This window comes from Somniosus microcephalus, unplaced genomic scaffold, assembly GCF_052327205.1.
Source record: "Somniosus microcephalus isolate GS21.2 unplaced genomic scaffold, FLI_Smic_1.0 unresolved_chr9, whole genome shotgun sequence".
Classification (NCBI taxonomy): Eukaryota; Metazoa; Chordata; class Chondrichthyes; order Squaliformes; family Somniosidae; genus Somniosus; species Somniosus microcephalus.
Window position 1 is genome coordinate 868,398 of NW_028225187.1, and position 22,361 is coordinate 890,758.

General features: G+C 52.4%; 1 protein-coding gene across 4 annotated transcripts in view; it reads right to left on the reverse strand.

Annotated features, from left to right (window-relative positions):
• LOC147084201 (uncharacterized) overlaps positions 1 to 22,361 on the reverse strand; it is a 270,376-nt gene that overhangs the window by 76,146 nt on the left and 171,869 nt on the right. Inside the window, exon 4 of one of the 4 annotated variants that reach the window (XR_015075840.1) lies at positions 19,278 to 19,429. The exons of the other annotated variants lie outside the window; for them this stretch is intronic. The gene's annotated coding sequence lies outside the window, so the exon portion shown is untranslated. Of the gene's footprint in view, positions 1 to 19,277; positions 19,430 to 22,361 lie in introns of those variants that run through there. 4 annotated transcript variants of the gene reach the window in all.

Consider the following 22,361-nt stretch of genomic DNA (forward strand, 5'->3'; position numbering starts at 1 on the left):
CTGGGCCTCCGTGCTGGGCCTCCCGCCTAGGGTCCTCCATGCTGGGCCTCCTGCCTAGGACACTCTCCTCTGGGTCCTCCGTGCTGGGCCACCCACCTGGGGTCCTCCGCCCTGGGCCCCCTGCCTGGAGTCCTCCTCCCTGGGCCCCCCACCTTGGGTCCTCCTCCCTGTGCCCCCCGCCTGGGGTCCTCCTCCCTGGGCCTCCTGCCTAGGACACTCTCCTCTGGGTCCTCCGTGCTTGGCCCCCCGCCTGGGGTCCTCCATGCTGGGCCTCCTGCCTGGGGTCCTCCATGCCGGGCCTCCCGCCTGGGGTCCTCCATTCTGGGCCCCCCGCCTGGGGTCCTCCAGGCTGGGCCTCCCACCTAGGACACTCTCCTCTGGGTCCTCCGTGCTGGGCCACCCACCTGGGGTCCTCCGCCCTGGGCCCCCTGCCTGGAGTCCTCCTCCCTGGGCCCCCCACCTTGGGTCCTCCTCCCTGTGCCCCCCGCCTGGGGTCCTCCTCCCTGGGCCTCCTGCCTAGGACACTCTCCTCTGGGTCCTCCGTGCTTGGCCCCCCGCCTGGGGTCCTCCATGCTGGGCCTCCTGCCTGGGGTCCTCCATGCCGGGCCTCCCGCCTGGGGTCCTCCATTCTGGGCCCCCCGCCTGGGGTCCTCCAGGCTGGGCCTCCCACCTAGGACACTCTCCTCTGGGTCCTCCGTGCTGGGCCACCCACCTGGGGTCCGCCGTGCTGGGCCTCCCGCCTGGGATCCTCCGTGCTGGGCCTCCCACCTGGGGTCCTCCATCCTGGGCCTCCCGCCTGGGGTCCTCCATCCTGGGCCTCCCGCCTGGGGTCCTCCATGCTGGGCCTCCCGCCTGGGGTCCTCCATGCTGGGCCTCCCGCCTGGGGTCCTCCATGCTGGGCCTCCCGCCTCGGACACTCTCCTCTGGGTCTTCCACCCTGGGCCTTCTGCACTGGGCCCTCCACACTGACATTCTCCGTGAGCAGCCGGGGTGTGGAGCAGCCCGTTCACACAGCACCGAGCAGAGCTGAGGTGCTGAGAATCTCGCAGCCTCCCCTGGGGTTCATTAACCCGCTCCCTGAGCTCTCTCACCTGATGTGTCAGCGACAGCTGCCAAGGTCTGCGCATGCTCAGCTCACACTGCCAGGGTGATTGACGGAAGCTTCCGACCAATAGGGAGCCGGCGGCAGGTCAACCAGCCAATCGGGGAACCCGAGGGGTGGGACTAGCGGCACCCAGTGGGTGGGGCTGGAGGAGCGCGCAGGTGGCGGGTCCTCCAACCAATCGGGGAACCCGAGGGGCGGGACTAGCGGCACCCAGTGGGTGGGGCTGGAGGAGCGAGCGGGCGGCGGGTCCTCCAACCAATTGGGGAGCCCGAGGGGCGTGGCTTGCGGCACCTAATGGGTGGGACTGGAGGGGCGGGGCTAGTGGCACCCAGTGGGCGGGGCTGGAGGAGCGAGCAGGCTGCGGGCCCTCCAACCAATCGGGGAGCCCGAGGGGCGGGACTAGTGCCGGCTGATTGTCTGATCCGCGGGGCAGCGAGTTTCTCCAGTCCCTTGTTCAGGGCCCGGGGCCCGGGGAGGCTGTGGGCCTTGATTCCCCGCATTGGACACAAGGCTCTTTGTCTCACAACACACTGACTCAGGTTTTAATAGAGACTTTTTAAATTCATCAATAAAAACAGATAAATCTCGTAGAACAAATATTTAATATTTGGGAGTAAAAATACTGTTATTTTTCCTCTGTGGAATTTGTTAGTTTCAGACAATAACAACGATTTGTATTTATAGAACGTATTTAATGTAGTAAAATGTCCCAACGTGCTTCACGGGAGCGTTATAAAACAAAATTTGACACCAGGTACAAACCAAGCATATTCCCATAAGGAGGAAAGATGGGGCATCCAAAGCTCAAGCTCCCTGGATGACAAAAGATGTAGACATTAGAATAAAACAGAAAAAGGAGGTTTACGACAAATGTCAGGTACAGAATACAGTCAAAAACCAGGAGAATAAAGAGAGTGGGGGGAAATTGAAAAAGGATATATGAAAGAAAGACTTGCATTGATATAGCGCCTTTCATGACCACCAGACATCTCAAAGCTCTTTACAGCCAATGAAGTTGGAGCGGGCCCAGGGGCCGTGTAGCCTTGTTCTGCTCCTACTGTGTTCTAATTCTGTTAGATTTCAGGAGATGGTTTTATTCCTGTTCCTGGCTGGGGTGGAGATCGCCTTTACAGAAGGTAAGTACTGTAGAAAATATAGGGACAGAGTGATCTCCTGGAAGAATTTCGATCGCCTAGATGGGTCGGAGAGGAATTTCCCAGATTTTTTTCTCCCAAATTGGCCATTGGGTCTTTATCTGGTTTTTCGCCTCTCCCGGGAGATCACATGGGTTCGGGTGGATGCAGAGTGATAGAAGATTTGAGGTTAGGATCAGATCAGCCATGATCTTATTGAATGGTGGAGCAGGCTCGAGGGGCCGATTGGCCTACTCCTGCTCCTATTTCTTATGTTCTTATGTTCTTATGAAGTACTTTTGAAGTGGAGTCATTGTTGTAATGTGGGAACCACGGCAGCCAATTTGTGCTCAGCAAGCTCCCACAAACAGCATTGTGATAATAACCAGGTAATCTGTTTTTGTTATGTTGGTTGAGGGATAAATATTGGCCAGGACACCGGGGATAACTCCCCTACTCTTCTTCAAAAGAGTGCCATGGGATCTTTTACATCCACCTGAGAGCAGACGGGGCCTCAGTTTAAAGTCTCCTCAGAAACAGTGCAGCACTCCCTCAGCACTGCACTGGAGTGTCAGCCTAGCTTTATGTGCTCAAGTCCCTGGAGTGGGACTAGAACAACCTTCTGACTCAGAGAGCAAGTGTGCTGCCCACTTAGCCACAGCTGACACAAGGGAGAGAAGACAAGAAAAGATTAGTGGGTAATGTAAAAGGGAACCCAAAAATCTTTTATAAACATTATGAAAAGTAAAAGGATAGTTAAAGGAATGGTGGGGCCGATTAGGGACCAAATAGGAGCTCATCATACGGAGGCAGAGGGCGTGGCTGAGGTACTGAATGAGTACTTAACATCTGCCTTCACAAAAGAAGAGGATGAAGTTAATGTTGCAGTAGAGGGGGAGGGGGAGTAGAGAAATTGGATAAAAAATGGATAGAAAGGAGGTGCTAAATAGGTTGTCATCACTCAAAGTTAACAAGTCACCCAGTCCAGGTGGATGCATCCTAGATTGCAGAGGAAAGCTAGGGTGGAGATAGCAGAAGCTCCGACCACAATCTTTCAATCTCCCTCAGATATATGGGAGTGGTGCCAGAGGACTGGAGGATTGCAAATGTTACACCCTGTTTAAAAAAGGGAAGAGGGATAAACCTGGTAACTGCAGGCCAATCAGTCTAATGTCAGTGGTGTAGGTGGGCATCCTTTACCTGGTTTACGGTAATTTACCTGGTCAGGCAGCCTTTGCCACTGCACTGTGACCAATTCCAATCAGCGGTTTTGAATCGCTAAACCCCTCCTCCCCCTCCTGTTCTGACTTGAGGAACTTATAATTCATGATATATTAAAAACAGACAAATGGTCTGGATGCAAGAAAGTCAAATTTTATTAAAACTAAAGAAACTACACCACACAATCAGAGGAATCACGGTAAAATTGCTTAACAGGGGAAGGCAGACGGCAAAAACGAGGGATAAATGGCTACAATGTTAACCTTACAATCTTAGCAACATTTCCCTTAAATTACCAGCCCTTTACTTCTCACTAGGTTGTCTTGCTAGTGGGTCAAAACCTTGCTCACCTGCAGTCCAAAGAGTAAGAGACAAAAAAGGGGACAGAGGACTTCCTGGGCTTAATCTTTATACCCTGGGAGTCCCTGCTGTTTTTGCACTGAAAAGGTCCGTGCGCAATTTCACGCCGAAAAGTCCAAATACACAAGAGAAGGGCTTTTAACTTCCTCCATTCATACATGGAGACATCACGTAGTAGAGTCAATTTCAGTGAATGGATGTGTGTTAACAGCCCATTGTGCTTGCTGTCCAATGATTGGCTGATTCAAACGGGCTACTCCCCAGTGTAGACAAGCAGCTTGTAGGTTACTGGACCCGCCCAATACCACAGGGTGACTGACAGCTCGGGCTCCATTCAAACTTACTACAGGGCAGCGCTGAGCTTTTCATATGCTAACAGCCTGTCTGTCCTTTTCTGCTGCCTTTTAAAATTCTGTTTCCATGAGGTCTGTTCAGCCATTTTTGTGCCCTGGGCAATTTAAACAGTCCAAAACTCAAGAGTACATCTTTTAATAAAATGTACAATCTTAAAGTGTGCAATTTTCACAAAGTTCTTTGATTCCAGTGTCCAAGTGCTGCCTAGCTTACGAGCTTTTTAACGCAGCCTTTTGCGCTTCTGGGTATGTTTTAAAACATTGTCCAACCCAGAGACAATTTAAATCACACAAGTCTTCGTCCACGATGTGGATTAATATTTCCCAATCTTCGGGGGCTGAGGGGATTTTGAGACCCCTACATTCCTCCCTTGGATACTTCCAACTTGCTTGTAGTATCCTCTTGAAGAAGTGAGCAAAACCTTCTGAGCCCCCACAAACAATCAACCCCTGTATTTTCCTAAAACTACCTATCACTGATTCCCCGACCCGTCTATTCCCCTCAAATCCAAGAAAAACCATGGTTCGGTAGGCATCTACAGATACATCAATTACAAAATGTTACAATAAGGGGTCTCATACACCTGCACCACTTCTTACATTATAACGTATTACAAAATGTTGCAATCTTGGTTATACAATATAATCAAAATGATCCCAAGCACGGAGAGGATCCTACGCCTCTGCACCGCTTGGAACTGTAAAACAAAATACAAAAATCTTCATTAAACATTTGAAACAAAACGCTAAAATAAACCCCGACCATCACGTGCCAATGAGGGGTCGCGAAATTCGAGTGGGTATTGCTCCTCCCACCCGGGCAGTAAATGTTCCTTCCACCCCCGCCCCCCCCATTCAATGGGCTTAAACTTTTAAAACATACAGAATGGATTTTACAGAACAGTCTGATCCGCCAGCCCCGAGCCGTTCCCTTGTCCCTTTGTGGAGGCGGATTACCCCTCATATTTCACAGACCGAGACCGGGGAGTATAGGATTGTGACTCCCAGTCCCACCCCCTCCCGTCTTCCCTCGACTGGCTGCAGAAAATGATGGGTGCCTGTGTGGCGGCTCTCACTGGCCCCACACTCAAACTTGGATCCCAGATCCGGCCACCCACTCATCCTTCCCAGCCACACTTACACTCTAACTTTACCCGTGGGCCCCGGGTGAGTTCCTCCCTTCCCCGAATGCACCCACGCGACTCTTGGGTCTCCCCCTCCCCTTTACAATCATTCCCGGGCCATCACCACCCACTGCCGGGGAACACGTCCCTATCTGACAAGGCGCCCACGCTTCCCCACCATGACTCCTCAATAGCGAGGTTTCCCGCAAGTGAAATTCGGTCAGGATAGTGCTGGGTTGGGGCCATGCCCCACCCAGCTGGGGCCATCTCTTCCACGTAGGATAAATAGGCAGGTTCCTCCAGACCCTGTCCGGTTTCTCCCGAAGGTCGCTGCGGGGTCTCCTCCTAGATTCGTCCAGTGACGAGGTGATCCCCAACATTCTGTATAACCATATCTTCATTCGATGCTCAGCTCGGGCTGGGCGAACAGGGCTGCTCCTTTGTCCACTCTCCTGCAAAAGAACTTAAAAGGACATGCAGCCAGGTCTCTCACTGACCTGCTGTCTTAGGTGGAGACATGGTCGGGTCCCTCGGCCTCGGACCAAAATACAAGCATTTGGCACACTTATAAACTTAAACCTTGAACTTAAACTCAAAACTACTAGTTACATTCTAAACTTAAAATTTAAACACCATAAAAGCAAGCTATAAACATTGGTAACTTAACACAAAGTTATAATACAAATGCCGCCCATCTCCGGATGGCTAGGTTAATCTCTGGTGTCACTGTCGCAGATTACTGCTGCCTGCAGCAAAGCTGGACTGCCTCCTGCTTCCGGTCCCTGGCAGCTTATGGCTGCTAGTTGGGGACCTCTGTGGTCTGTTTCCTCCCGGGCTCGGGAGATTGCTCTTTGTGGCGGGTACTCTGGTGACCATCCTATCTGGGGCTTGTGGACCTGCTGAGACCTTCTGAGGGGCGTCTCTGTGGGGGAAACTTTGGCTGACGGACCCTGAGCCTGGGTCACAGCCCTAGCTGGCTGGGAACCTTCTCCCCCTGATGCAAACAGCCCGCACTGTTTAATATACCTGGCAACCTGCCAGTAATCCGGGTTTGTCTCCTTTTCCCTACCCACTCCTGTACTGGGGGCAGGTATCCCCTCACCACCCGCTGCTGGTGGTTGAAAATCTTCCTCTCCAGGTCCAAAACCTGGTACCAGCTCCTTCCATATGTCCCCTGCAAGAGGAATTGCTATCCCTTCCTCCCAGAGTCCCACACCATAGGGGGAACCACTCTAGAAGCGGGCTGGGAAGCTTGTCCCTTTAAACAGGCGACTGCGCCTGCGCGAGAAAACTGAAGAGGGGCCACTGCGGTCACGGGCTGGGGAACTGCACCCGCGTGAACAGGCTGTTCAAAAGACTGGGGAATTCCTGTCTCCAGACCGATGTCTACACATGAGCAGGCAGTCTCTTCAAAAGGCGGCTCCTCCCTGGAGCCCCCCAAGCAATTTTCTGTGAATGAACTCACAGCAGCCTGCAGATTTCTACTCTCAGGCTGCGGTTTCTCTGTTTCTGAACTAAATAACTGGTTCAAATTTAAACTTTGGCCAAAACTTAGGTCCCACTTGGGGCGGGGAAGTATACCAATTGGTGGGCCGGACAACTTTTCCCTTGAAACAAGCCACAGCGCCTGTCTTTACAGCCTGTGAACTTGAACCTGTATGGTCAGATTTATACAATTTACATTGGTTGGCGTGGAACCACTTTGTACACTGGGGTAGTTTTACTGCATAGACCATGGGGCTGGCCCTATCAACTATACTATAGGGTCCCATGTAGAGTGGCTCTAAACTTCCCACCTGGGAATAGTTTCTTACCATCACTAGGTCTCCTATCTCCCACTGGTGGCTCTTGCTAGGCTCAAGCAGCAGCCGGTTATTCCGATGCTGCCTCCCCATGCTGTCTGCTGCCTGCCCATAAATTACCCCCGCCTGCTCCTGACCGGTGAATCCCGATAGTATGTATGGAACCCCGTTAGACAGAGGTGAGGTGGTGGGATTATCCGTATGGATCGCAGTGCATGATGCCCCCGTATCCAATAGATAAGTCCCTGTAACCTTCTCTACCTCCCTCTGTACGAGCGGTCTCTTCCATTCATCGTACCGGAGATTACACAGATGGACAGGCTGCGCGGGCTCCAGTCATTGTGGGGAGGCAGAGGTGGGCGAGGGGGCTGCAGCACCACTGATGGCTGCTACCTTTCCCTGATTGGTCCTGAGGAAAGATTTTATCGACTCCATGATGGACTCGACTGTATCGGGAGAAGTTTCTGTCTCTGCCTTCTGAGTTGGGCCTCGGGGGTCCTGGCTTTATCATCTCTCACAGGCTTTTCACAATCCCTGCGCCAGTGGCCATCCTCCCCGCACCTGTAACAAGTGACCTTGTTCTGGGAGGGACGGCTCCCCTCCTGGCGCCACTCTTTCTTGTATTGAGCCCCAGGTTTAACCTCGTGGACCTTACCCTTTTGCTGGGGTGTCCCACTATTCCGACCGTTCCTATATGCTACCATGAGCTGCCGGATTACAGTCTCTTCGGTTGCTAGGGGGTCTCGGTGGTCAAACCAAGTATCAGCCTTTGCTTTTATCTGGGGCAGGCAATTGGACACCAGGCAACGAAGCCATTGGGTCCGCTGCCGCTGGTTCAGGTGTGCCCTATCTTGTCCCCCTGGACACGCGCTGTTGTAGACTGGCCACAGCCTGTCTGCAAATGCCTGTGGGGTCTCCCCTTCCTTCTGCAGAGTTTTCCCTATGCGATCGAACGGACTGCCGTCGTTCGCACCCATGGCTTCCAGTGTTTCCTCCTTTAGGTCCTCAAAACCCTTCTGCCCTCTCTTAGCCTCATCTGAAAGGGTCTGATAGAGCTTACTATCTACAGAGAAAAGCAACATTTTGGCTTTCTCTTCGTCATCACAGCCGTTAACACAGGCTGCCTTTTCTATCTCTTGGAAGTGCATTGAGGGTTTCCCTTTTCGGAGAGCAGGGGAATATGTTTCACCAGGCCTCTGAGCTGTGGGGTATCATAGGGTACCAGATAGGTATGCTGAACAGCCCCATGGTCATTATCATTCACGGGCGGACCGTACCTCCATCGTCGGAGGGGTACACTGGTCCTGGTCCCCGCCTGCCTAGTGGGACTTGCTGGCATTCTCCGACCACCCCATTGTCCACCCCTTCTTGCTGCCAGAGCTCCTGGAAACTCGGAGCTGTGGGCTGCGGTCTTGGGATCTCTAATTCCCTAGCCAGCTCTGTTCTGGGTGCTGCCTGTGGGGCGGTTTGATTTGGGCTGCTGGTACTGTCTGATGGACTTCCCTTCGGACTTATGAGACATACCATCCCTTTAGTCCTTAATAACTCCATACCCAAACTCTCTGGGCCAGAAATTCAGTGGGCTTTGCGCCCAGTTACCGCCCAAAGAGGGCTTCTGCGCCAGTAGAGGAGTTTGCGCTGATATTCAGCGCTGCGGTAATGGCGGCAGTAGCCGGTAGCGCAGCGCTGGCACCGATGACATCATCGGTGTGCACAGTGCCCCAGTTCCGCCCCGCTACCGGCCCGACCCCCATGTTTAGTTGTGGCCGCAAACAATGATTTGAAGACCGGGCCGTGCTGCAGCATTAGTGGCGCTAGTTAAGGCGGAGGTGCAGCCGGCTGCTTTTTCGGCGGCCGCCTGCCCGCACCTCCTTCCCCGGCCTCCTCCACCCCCCACCCCCCGCGGCATTGCCGGCTGCTTTCCGTGAGCCCGGCACTTCTCCGTGGTGCCGGGCTCATTTGCCGGCACTATCAAGCGGCGAGCTCCCCGTTGCAGGCACCTCCCCCTTAAGAGAAGGAGGGGGCCTGCAGTACCGCAGCCTGCCGCTCCGCAGCGGGTGGCGCAGCGGCACCTACAGTGCTGAAATTCAGTTTCAGCGCCCCAAGCGGGGGCGGGCACACCCTGGAACAGCGCCCGGTTCCGACTTGGTGCGCAAAGACTGAATTTCTGACGGGCGCAACTGGCTCCGCGCCCAGCGGTAACTTTTGGGCGCAAGCCAGCTGGCGGGGCCTTACTGAATTTCTAGGCCTCTATCTTTCTGTTACATGGGGTATGATCTGCTCCACTAAATCTTTGGTCACAGGCCAGCTTATAAGCTGCCTTTACCTCCCTAACCTTTTCCTCCTACTCTGTTACTTCTGAGGTGAGGCGGGCATTCTCTTCCAGCAGTCTCATCTCGTTACTCTTTGCTTCTGTAATTTGGCACTTTAGGAACTCTATCTTGTGCCTCGTGTGGCTTTTGCCCTCGCTGGCTTCTTGGGTGAGATGTGTGTTTTCCTCCTGTAGCTTCACCTCACTGTCCCTAGCCTCTGTGACTTCCTGCACAAGGCGCTCTATCTCTGCCTGGCATTTTGTGACCTCTAGTGTGAGGCGTGCATTTTCTTCCCACACCCTCATCCCACTATCTCTGGCCTCATTCACCTCTCTTATGAGGCGTTCTACCTCTGCCTGGCATTTTTCAAACTCTGACTCCCAATTCTTGGCCTCTGTAACCTCCTCCCGCACCCTCATCTCACCCTTCTTAACCCAGCCACCTATACTATAATAGGTCAGCTTACACGCTTGATGCGCTATCAATTACTCATAAAAGACTGAGAGTTAAGAGAGTAACTAAAGGCTTTTATTAACAAAGGAATGAAGGTCTGCCTCGAGTGGTCGACCGGTCCAGAAATTCAAAGGGGCTGGGGAGCAGTCACCTTTATACTAGGACTTGTGGGAGGAGTCAGCCGAGGCATGTCCAGGCATGTACACAGTGGAATACAAACAGTGGTTTACCACATTCACCCCTTGTTTAAAATTGAGTCCGGCGGGGTGAAGTATATTAAAAGTTAGTGTATTGGAGTCTCTCCGGAGGTCTTGTCTGCCACTGTGATTGGCGTGGCGACGGCAGGGGTAGTGGAGCTTCCGGCGTCGAGTCCCGCGTAGGCTGTGGCACAGGCGTGTCATCCTCGTAGATGTCGAGCGGGTCGCTGGGCCCAGGCCTGCCGTCTGCTGGGGCTGGATATCGGATCGTGGGGGGGGGTGGTAGTGAGTAGTGGGTTACTGCGGCCCCCGAGGGTGCAAGGTATCTTATGGAGACTGTGTCCTCCCGCCCGTCCGGGTATGCAATGTAAGCATACTGGGGGTTGGCGTGGAGGAGGTCGACCCTCTCGACCAGGGGGTCCGTTTTATGGGTCCTCACGTGCCTTCTCAGTAGGACCGGCCCTGGGGACGTCAGCCATGGTGGTAGCGATGTCCCCAATGTGGACTTCCTTGGGAAGACAAACATTTTCTCATGAGGGGTGGCATTAGTGGCAGTGCACAGCAGTGACCGAATAGAGTGGAGCGCATCGGGGAGCACATCCTGCCAGCGGGAGGTTGGAAGGCCCCTAGACTTTAAGGCTAGCAGGGCGGCCTTCCAAACTGTCGCATTTTCTCTTTCCACCTGTCCGTTCCCCCGGGGGTTGTAACTGGTGGTCCTGCTTGTGGCAATACCCCTAGTTAGCAGGTACTGACGGAGTTCGTCGCTCATAAACGATGAGCCCCGGTCGCTATGGATATAGCTGGGGAAACCGAACAGGGTGAAGAGGTCGTTCAGACATTTAATGACCGTGGCACTGGTCATGTCCGGGCAGGGGATGGCGAACGGGAAACGGGAGTACTCATCAATAATATTGAGGAAGTACACATTGCGGTCGGAGGAGGGGAGAGGCCCTTTAAAATCAATGCTCAGGCGCTCGAAGGGGCGAGTGGCTTTTATCAGGTGGGCCCTGTCTGGTCTATAAAAGTGCGGTTTGCACTCAGCGCAGACTTGGCAGTTCCTGGTCATGGTCCTGACCTCCTCAATAGAGTAAGGCAGGTTGCGGGCCTTGATGAAGTGGAAGAACCTGGTGACCCCCGGGTGGCAGAGGTCATTGTGGAGGGCCCGCAGTCTATCGATCTGCACGCTGGCGCAGGTGCCACACGATAGCGCATCCGGGGGTTCATTGAGCTTCCCGGGCCGGTACAAGATCTCGTAATTGTAGGTGGAAAGTTCGATTCTCCACCTCAAGATCTTGTCATTTTTGATTTTGCCCCTCTGCTTGTTGTTAAACATGAAAGCAACTGAACGTTGGTCAGTGAGCAGGGTAAATCGTTTTCCGGCCAGGTAGTGCCTCCAATGACGCACAGCCTCCACAATCGCCTGGGCCTCCTTCTCAACAGCGGAGTGTCTGGTCTCCGGGCCTTGGAGGGTTCCTGAAAAGAAGGCCACGGGTCTCCCCGCCTGATTGAGGGTAGCGGCCAGGGCAAAGTCGGACGCATTGCTTTCCACCTGGAAGGGGATGGATTCGTCCACTGCGTGCATGGTGGCTTTGGCAATGTCTTCCTTGATACGGTGGAAGGCTAAGCGGGCCTCTGCCATCAAGGGAAAAGAGGTGGACTTGATCAGCGGATGGGCCTTGTCCGCATAGTAGGGGACCCACTGGGCATAATAGGAGAAAACCCTAGGCACCTCTTCAGGGCCTTGAGGCAGTGGGGCAGTGGGAGTTCCATAAGGGGACGCATCCGGTCGGGGTCGGGGCCGATGACTCCGTGTTCCACAACACAGCCAAGGATGGTGAGGCGGTTTGTGCGGAATATGCACTTCTCCTTGTTATATGTCAGGTTCAGGAGTTGGGCGGTGCGGAGGAATTTTTCGAGGTTTGCGTCATGGTCCTGCAAGTCATGGCCGCAGATGGTCACATTGTCCAGATATGGGAAAGTGGCCTGCAACGCATTTTGATCTACCATCCGGTCCATCTCCCTTTGGAAGACGGAGACCCCGTTGGTGACGCCAAAGGGAACCCTAAGGAAGTGATAGAGGCGGCCGTTTGCCTCAAAGGCAGTATACTGGCGGTCCTCAGGGCGGATAGGGAGCTGGTGGTACGCTGATTTCAGGTCAATGGTCGAGAAGACACGGTACTGCGCGATCTGGTTGACCATATCAGCTATGCGGGGGAGTGGGTAGGCGTCCAGCAGGGTGTAGCGATTTATTGTCTGGCTGTAGTCGTTGACCAGGCGCTGCTTCTCACCGGTCTTAACGACCACAACCTGGGCTCGCCAGGGGCTGGTGCTGCCCTCAATAATCCCTTCCTTCAGGAGCCGCTCCACTTCGGTTTTAATGAAAACCCTGTCCCCGGCACTGTATCGCCTGCTCTTTGTGGCGATGGGCTTACAGTCGGGGGTGAGGTTAGCAAACAGTGGTGGGGGGGGTGACTCTGAGTGTGGAGAGGTTGCACCTGGTGCGCGGCGGGCAATTTGGGAGCTGCTGGCTGTGGACTGTGAGTGGGGGTAGGGGTCCACCGTACGCCATCGTAACACTTTTAAGGTGGCACTGAAAATCTAACCCCAGCAGAACGGCAGCGCAGAGGTCGGGCAGGACCAGAAGTTTAAAATGATCGTACACGGTCCCGTCTACTACGAGTGTCACTACGCAGTAGCCGCCGATGTCCGCCGACTGGGACTCGGAGGCCATAGAAATCCGCTGGTGCGCAGGCAGGACTGGGAGAGAGCAACGCCGCACCGTGTCGGGGTGGATGAAGCTCTCCGTGCTCCCAGAGTCAAAAAGGCAGATTGTATCATGGCCATTTACCTTAATGTCCATTGTGGAACTGGCCAGCTGGTGCGGTCTCGCTTGGTCCAGTGTAACGGATGCCAGCGTAGGGGTCGGTGTGTCACTGCAGGTATCAGATGAGGCGGTGTTGGGGGCCTGCTGCATTCCGGCTGTCGTCCAAGATGGCGGCGTCCATGATCCCCATGTGGCTGGAGGTGTCCAAAATGGCTGCTGTACCGGTGGTTCGCACATGGCCGGGGAGGCCCAAGATGGCGGCCTGCATGGCCCACACGTGGCGCTGCTGGGGTTCGGGGTGGCTTTGGCCCTGCAGACGTTAGCGTAGTGCCCCTTCTTCCCGCAGCCTGAGCAGATCGCGTTTTTCGCCGGGCAGCGTGCTCTGGGGTGTTTTGCCTGGCCACAGAAGTAGCATTTCTGGCCTTGGGGCACTGCTGTCTGGCCTTGGGACACTGCTGCGGTAGTTGGGCCGTTGCTGGGGTGTGGCTGGGGTGGCACGGCGCTATGAGGCGGTCCTACCGTGTCCCAGGCTGTCATTCCCCGCGGCGTCCACGGTGCAGAGGAGTAGGCGTCCATGCCCCGGTAGGCTGCATCCAATGATAGTGCGAGTTCAGAGGCCTTGTTGAGGTTGAGGTCACTCTGCTCCAACAGTCGCTGTCGGGTGTAATTGGATCTGTGGCCCGCTACAAATGCGTCCCGGATAAGTTCCTCTGTGTACACGGCGGCCTTTACATCCTTACAACCACAGGCCCGGCCAAGCACAGACAGTGCCTGAAGGTATTCCACGGTCGATTCCCCAGGTTGTTGTTTACGACTCCCCAGAAGGTGCCTGGCGTACACTTCATTCACTGGGCGCGTGTACTGGTCCTTGAGGAGCTTGATAGCGTCCGCGTACGAGGTCGCATCTTGGATGACCGAGTACACTCGGTGGTTCACTTTGGAGGTCAGGACATCCAGTTTGTCCTCGTCCAATTTGATTGCTGTGGAGGCGGTCAGGAATTTTTCAAAACACCTAAGCCAGTGAGTAAACTTGGTGGATGAGTCCGCCTCCCGATGATCTAAGTCCAGGCATGCTGGTGTGAGGATCTTCTCCATTATAAAAACTTTGTTAATAAAATTGATGCGCTATCAATTACTCATAAAAGACTGAGAGTTAAGAGAGTAACTAAAGGCTTTTATTAACAAAGGAATGAAGGTCTGCCTTGAGTGGTCGACCAGTCCAGAAATACAAAGGGGCTGGGGAGCAGTCACCTTTATACTAGGACTTGTGGGAGGAGTCAGCCGAGGCATGTCCAGGCATGTACACAGTGGAATGCACGGTGGCATAGTGGTTAGCACTGTTGCCTCACAGCGCCAGGGACCCGGGTTCAAATCTGGCCTCGGGTGACTGTCTGTGTGGAGTTTGCACATTCTCCCCGTGTTTGCGTGGGTTTCCTCCGGGTGCTCCGGTTTCCTCCCACAGTCCAAAGATGTGTGGGTTAGGTTGATTGGCTATGATAAATTGACCCTTAGTGTTAGGGGGATTAAATACGGGGATAGGGTGGGATATGTGTTGGTGTAGGGGTTACGGGGATCGGGTGGGATATGTGTCGGTGCAGGCTCGATGGGCCGAAATGGCCTCTATCTGCATTGTGGGGTTTCTGTGATTCTGTGAATACAAACAGTGGTTTACCACAACGCTGCCGCTAACTTCTGCAGGGCTACCCACAGACTGAAAGCAAGGAAAGCAAGAGCTGATGCTTTCTCCAGATCCAGACCACTTATCATATCAAAAACTGCCTCCAGTCCTGCTGTGATCGCCAATTTGTAGGTGGGCATCCTTTACCTGGTTTACGGTAATTTTCCTGGTCAGGCAGCCTTTGCCACTGCACGGTGACCAATTTCAATCAGCTGTTTCGAATCGCTAAAAACCGCCCCTCCAGTTCTGACTGGAGGAACTTATAATTAATCATATATTAAAAATGGACAAATGGTCTGGATGCAAGAAAGTCACATTTTATTAAAACTAAAGAAACTACACCACACGATCAAAGTAATCACGGTAAAATTGCTTAACAGGGGAAGGCAGACAGCAAAAATGAGGGATCAATGGCTACAATGTTAACCTTACAATCTTAGCAACATTTCCCTTAAATTACCACCCCTTTACTTCTCACTAGGTTGTCTTGCTAGTGGGTCAGAAGCCTTGCTCACCTGCAGTCCAAAGAGTAAAAGAGACAAAAAAGGGGGCAAAGGACTTCCTGGGCTTAATCTTTATACCCTGGGAGTCCCTGCTGTTTTCGCGCCGAAAAGGTCCGTGCGCAATTTCGCGCCGAAAAGTCCGAATACACAAGAGAAGGGCTTTTAACTTCCTCCATTCATACATGGAGACATCACGTAGTAGAGTCAATTTCAGTGAATGGATGTGTGCAAACAACCCATTGTGCTTGCTGTCCGATGATTGGCTGATTCAAATGGGCTACTCCCCAGGGTAAACAAGCAGCTTGTAGGTTACCGGACCCGCCCAATACCACAGGGTGACTGACAGCTGGGGCTCCATTCAAACTTACTACAGGGCAGCGCTGAGCTTTTCATATGCTAACAGCCTGTCTGTCCTTTTCTGCTGCCTTTTAAAATTCTGTTTCCATGAGGTCTGTTCAGCCATTTTTATGCCTGGGCAATTGAAACAGTCCAAAACTCAAGAGTACATCTTTTAATAAAATGTACAATCTTAAAGTGTGCGATTTTCACAAAGTTCTTTGATTCCAGTGTCCAAGTGCTGCCTAGCTTACGAGCTTATTAACGCAGCCTTTTGCGGTTCTGGGTATGTTTTAAAACATTGTCCAACCCAGAGACAATTTAAATTACACAAGTCTTCGTCCACGATGTGGATTAATATTTCCCGATCTTCGGGGGCTGAGGGGATTTTGCGACCCCTACAGTGGTGGGTGAACGACTAGAGACCATTGTCAAGGACAAATTTAATTCTCACTTGGAGAAGCATGGATTAATAAGGCGCAGCCAGTATGGATTTGTTAAAGGTAAATCGTGTCTGATTAACCTGATTGAGTTCTCTGACGAAGTAACAGGGGGTTAATGAAGGTAGTGCAGCAGATGTTGTATATATGGACTTTCAAAAGGCATTTGATAAAATACCACATAAGAGACTTACTCTGAAAATAGAAGCAGAGGGAATTAAAGGGCCGATGGTAATTTGGGTATATAATTGGCTAAGGGAGAGGAGGCAGTGAGCAGTGCTGAGGGATGTTTTTCTGACTGGAGGGAAGTATGCAGTGGGCTCCCCCAGGGGTCGGGATTAGGACCATTGCTTTTCTTGTTATATATAAATAATAATAATAATAATCAACTTTATTGTCATTGTTAGTGCACAAGTGCAGTACAACGAAATGTAGGCTTGCAGCTCCCGAGAGTGTACATTTTGATTAAGACATTTAACATACATTTGGCTTGTAACATAAACATAAACTTGGTTATAGGTGAACAATTTCAAAGTTTACGGATGATACTATTTACTGTGTTGCCAAGTTTTGTGAGTGTAGCAGTAGCAGACTTCAGAAGGACAGAGACAGACTGTGAAATGAGCAGACACAAGGCAGATGACATTAAATGAGGATAAGTGTGAAGTGATGCACTTTGGGAGAAACAACAGGGAGAGGCCGTATAATCTAAATGGGACTAGTTTGAGGGGGTGCAAGAGCAGAGGGACCTGGGGGTCCATATTCACAAGTCTTTGAAAGTGCCACGGCAAGTTGGTGAGGTGGTTCAGAAAGCGTATGGGATACTTGGCTTTGTAAATAGGGCCATTGAATACAAAAACAAGGAAGTTACACGAAACCTTTACAAATCACTAGTTAGGAACATAGGACAGGAGGAGGCCATTCAGCCCCTCGAGCCTGTTCCGCCATTCAATGAGATCATGGCTGATCTGTGACCTAATCCATACACCCGCCTTTGGCCCATATCCCTTAATACCTTTGGTTAACAAAAACCTATCAATCTCAGATTGAAAATTAACAATTGATCGAGCATCAATTGCTGTTTGCGGAAGAGAGTTCCAAACCTCTACCACCCTTTGTGTGTAGAAGTGTTTCCTAATTTCACTCCTGAAAGGTGTGGCTCTAATTTTTAGACTCTGCCCCCAGTCCTAGAATCCCCAACCAGCGGAAATAGTTTCTCTCTATCTACCCTATCTGTTCCCCTTAATATCCTGAAAACTTCGATCAGATCACCCCTTAACTTTCTAAATTCCAGGGAATACAACCCTAATTTGTGTAATCTCTCCTCGTAACTTAACCCTTGAAGTCCGGGTATCATTCTGGTAAACCTACGCTGCACTCCCTCCAAGGCCAATATATCCTTCCTGAGGTGTGATGCCCAGAACTGCTCACAGTGCTCCAGGTGTGGTCTAACCAGGGTTTTGTACAGCTGCAGGGTTTTGGCCTCAGCTGGAGTCTTGTGTACAGTTCTGGACACCACACTTTAGGAAGGATGTCAAGGCCTTGGAGAGGGTGCAGAGGAGGTTGACCAGGATGGTACCAGGGATGAGGGACTTCAGTTATGTGGAGAGATTGGAGAAGCTGGGATTGTTCCCCTTAGAGCAGAGAAGGTTAAGAGGAGACCTAATAGAGATGTTCAAAATGATGAGGGGATTTGATCGAGCAAGTAGGGAGAAACTGTTCACTTTGGCAAGTGGGTCGGCAACCAAAGGTCACAGATTTAAAATAGTTGCTAAAAGAACTAGAGGGGAAATGAGGAGAATTGTTTTCATACAGAGGGTTGTTAAGATCTGGAACACACCATCTGAAAGGATGCTGGAATCAGGTTCCACTGGAACTTTCAAACAGTAATTGGACGAGTCCTTGAAGAGGACTAGTTTGCAGAGTTCTGGGGATAAAGCAGGGGTGTGGGACTAAATTGGACAGCTCTTTCAAAGACACGAGGGGCCGAATCACCTCCTTCTGTGCTGTTAGATTCTATGATCAGTGTGAACACGCTGGTGTCTCTTCAACTCCCCGGAGCTTTTAAAGCTCTTCCCACAGTCAGAACATTTAAAGGGCCTCTCGTCAGTGTGAACTCGCTGATGTGTCAGCAGGTTGGATGACTGAGTGAATCCCTTCCCACACACGGAGCAGGTGAACGGTCTCTCCCCAGTGTGAACTCGCCGATGTGCCAGCAGGTTGGATGAATCAGTGAATCCCTTCCCACACACGGAGCAGGTGAACAGCCTCTCCCCAGTGTGTAGGTGTTGGTGTAGCTTGAGCTCCCCGGAGCTTTTAAAACTCTTCCCACACTCAGAACATTGAAAGGGTCTCTCGTCAGTGTGAACTCGCTGGTGTACCAGCAGGTTGGAGGGCCGAGCGAATCCCTTCCCACACACGGAGCAGGTGAACGGTCTCTCCCCAGTGTGAACTCGCTGATGTACCATCAGGTGGAATGACTGAATGAATCCCTTCCCACACACGGAGCAGGTGAATGGCCTCTCCCCAGTGTGTAGGTGTTGGTGTCTCTTCAACTCCCTGGAGCTTTTAAAGCTCATCCCACAGTCAGAACATTTAAAGGGTCTCTCGTCACTGTGAACCCGCTGATGTCCCAGCAGTTGGGATGAATCAGTGAATCCCTTCCCACACACGGAGCAGGTGAATGGCGTCTCCCCAGTGTGAACTCGCTGATGTACCAGCAGGTGGGATGAATTAGTGAATCCCTTACCACAAACGGAGCAGGTGAACGGCCTCTCCCCAGTGTGTAGGAGCCAGTGTCCCTTCAGCTCCTGGGGGCTTTTAAAGCTCTTCCCACAGTCAGAACATTTAAAGGGTCTCTCGTCAGTGTGAATAAGTTGGTGTTGCTTTAGTTCCCCGGGGCTTTTAAAGCTCGTCCCACAATTAGGACACTGAAATGGTCCCTCCTCAGTGTGAACTAGCTGGTGTCCCTTCAGTTCCCTGGGGCTTTTAAAGCTCGTCCCACAGTCAGAACATTGAAATGGTCTCTCATCAGTGTGAACAAGCTGGTGTCTCTTCAGATACTGAGCGCTTTTAAAGCTCTTCCCACAGTCAGAACATTGCAATGGTCTCTCATCAGTGTGGACAAGTTGGTGTAGCTTTAGTTCCTTGGGGCTTTTAAAGCTCTTCCCACAGTCAGAACATTGAAATGGTCTCTCCTCAGTGTGAACTCCCTGGTGTGTTTGCAGGTGGGATGAACAAACAAATCCCTTTCCACACACGGAGCAGCTGAACAGACTGTCTCTGTTGTGACTGCGCCATTGAACTTCCAATGCAGACGGGGAACTGAAGCCCTTCCCGCCGTCCCCACCTTTACCCGGTTTCTCCCTGGTGTGACGGTGCACGTGTCTCACCAGGTCAGGCGATCGGCTGAATCCGACTCCACACACCGAACACGTGTGCAGTTTGTCTGCGTTGTGATCCCTGCTCTCTCCTTCCATGTGCAAAGGCCGATGATATTCAGGTCCTGATGAATCCAGCGACTCTGTCAGATCTTGACGTGATGTTTGGTCTGAGCTTCCCGCCTGTAACTGCTCCACTTCGATAACCCTGTAAATTGAGATCAGAAAAGGATCAGAGGCAAACTGTTGTTCAATTTTCCGCTTTCCGAACCTAGGGGCAGTGAAGCCGATTTTCAGGCCCCAGCTGCTGCACAAGTTGGCTGAAAGGGTAAGCAGTAATGGCGGCTGTAATACCCACAAGGCCCCAGCTCTGCAGAAAGTGCTCTGTTGACTCTGAGTCCCGCGCATGTGCTCATGGCCCCCGCGCGCTCCCTCCTGCTCTACAATCGCCCGTCTCGATCGGTCCACAACACGCATGCTCAGCACACAAAACCCCGCGGTTGGAACATCGGGCGTGCATGCGGAGCCACGTCTGGTACGCGTGAGCGGCTCAGGTGGGGGCGAGTCGGTGTTTCGCCTCAGCTGCCAGGGAGGTGCGCATGCGCAGGACGACCCAACATTCTTCCTGTCAGCAATCACTCCCTCATTTCTTTAATAAAAACAGAAAATGCTGGAAATACTCAGCAGGTCAGGCAGCATCTGTGGAGAGAGAAACAGAGTTAACGTTTCAGGTCGATGACCATTCATCAGAACTGCTTGCTCTTTAGTGTCAGCCAGTGGCTCAGTGGGTAGCACTCTCGCCTCGGAGTCAGAAAGTTGTGGGTTCATAGTCCCACTCCAGAGACTTGAGCACAAAAATCCAGGCTGACACTCCAGTGCAGTGCTGAGGGAGTGCGGCACTGTCGGAGGTGCCGTCTTTCAGATGAGATGTTAAATTGAGGCCCTGTTTGCTCTCTCAGGTGGATGTAAAAGATCCCATGGCATTATTTCAGGAAAGAAAGTCTTGCATTTATGTAGTGCCACCAGATATCCTAAAGTGCTTTACAGCCATTGAAGTACTACAATGAAGTAGTCACTGTTGTAATGTGGGAAAGAGCAGGGGAATTATCCCCAGCGTCCGAGCCAATGTTTATCCTTCAATCAACATAAAAAAATGATAGATTATCTGGTCCTTATCACATTGCTGTCTGTGGGAGCTTGCTGTGCGCTAACTGACTGCCGCATTTCCTACATTACAACAGTGACTACACTGCAAAAGTACTTCATTGGCTGTAAAGTACTTTGGGACGTCCGGTGGTGGTGAAAGGCGCTTTAAAAATGCAAGTCTTTCTTTCTTCACTGGTCTCACCAGCGACCTCTTCTGGCGGTTGGTTGATTGACAGACGAGAGCCCGCGCATGCGCACTCGGAGCGGCGGTTTGGGCCGAGTCCGGCACAGTGAAACCCTCCCGGTCACAAAGGGTAATGACCGCGCATGCCCAGAGGAGACCAGCTCCCCCTCCCCCACTCGGAGCTGCGCCTGCGCACTCGGATCCTGCTGGGCGGAGTCGGCGCGGGGCCATTCCGGGGAAAGGCCTTGGTGTCGGGTCCAGAGTCGCGATCGGTGACGCAAAGTGAGTTTTCTCCGCTCCGATTGGGTGGAGAATGGCGCGGGGTGGATCGGGAGAGAATCGAGAGAAATAGAAAAACCTGAGAGTCTGCGAGGCCCCGGACCGAGCGGCGGCACTTGGACGGTGCACGTGATCTCCTCGGGGACACGTCACCCGGGCCCGCGGCCTGATTGACGGCAGCTTCTGACCAATAGGGAGCGAGCGGGGCGGGGCTGGAGGAGCGAGCCGGCGGCGAGTCCTCCAATCGGGGAGCCCGAGGGGCGGGACTAGCGGCACCCAGTGGGCGGGGCTGGAAGAGCGAGCCGGCGGCGGGTCCGCCAACCAATCGAGGAGACCGAGGGGCGGGACTAGCGCTGGCTGATTGTCTGATCCGCAGGGCAGCGAGTTTCTCCAGTCCCTTGTTCAGGGCCCGGGGAGGCTGTGGGCCTTTATTCCCCGCATTAGACACAAGGCTCTTTGGCTCAGGCATAGGGTGACGTCGCACTGAAACTTTCCGCTCTCCTTTACAAAGATGGCTGCCGTTAACCTGGGCCTGTAAGGGGATGAAATCCCCACAACTGCAAACACGGGATCTTCAGCTTATTATTGGGGGCTTGCCTCCTGCACGAGTTGTTTATGAAGCCTCCCCACCCACCTACCGGTCCATTACTCCCTCCGTCGCGATTTTTACCCGCTGCACCATCGCGCTCCCAGCTTCAGCTCCTCTCCATCTCCAGTAACGCACTGCGCATGCTCAATATACCGGCCCCTCCCGCGCCTGCGCGCTGCGCTCTTGTAGGCTGGGTGCGGCACGTGGTCCACTGCGGGGAATGCTGGGTAAAAGACCAGATTAGTGAATGGAACATGATTTACTGTGATCAGATTGAGGACTGAACCACGTTCATTCTGGTAGTCATGGTTTGTTTCTGCTGATCTTAATAACTCCTGTATCTGCGCTGGAGATTAATATTCTGTTTAAATAGTGAATAAATAAAGCTCGAGGAACAGCACCTCATCTTTTGATTCGGCACTTTACAGCCTTCTGGACTCAACATTGAGTTCAACAATTTCAGACTTTAACCCTTACTCCCATTTTTCATGCTGTATGATTTTGCCATCCCCATTTGCAACATTTTCCAAGACTCGGTTTCACAGCCACATCTCTTTCCTCAGCACCTGTCTCCGGTTCCAACTTATTCCACGTGGATTCCAACTGAACTTCCACCCTTCGTGTTTCAGATCCACCCAGGATAACTTTCCTGCCTCTTACCTTAGTAATATCTGTTACATCTCCAGCTTTTTCCAGTTCTGATGAAGGGTCCCAGACCTGAAACGTTAACTCTGTTTCATTCTCCACGGATCCTGCCTGGCCTGCTGAGTGTTTCCAGCATTTTCTGTTGTTATTTCAGTGAATAAATAAGCTTTGTTTCAAACACACAGTGTGTCAAATATTTGATTTCTCCATGATAAGAGAAGATGAATTGGTGTTCTGTTCCAGACTGTTTAATTTTTGGGCCTTTTCTTACTCTAGATTATTTCCGTTCTCATCTCG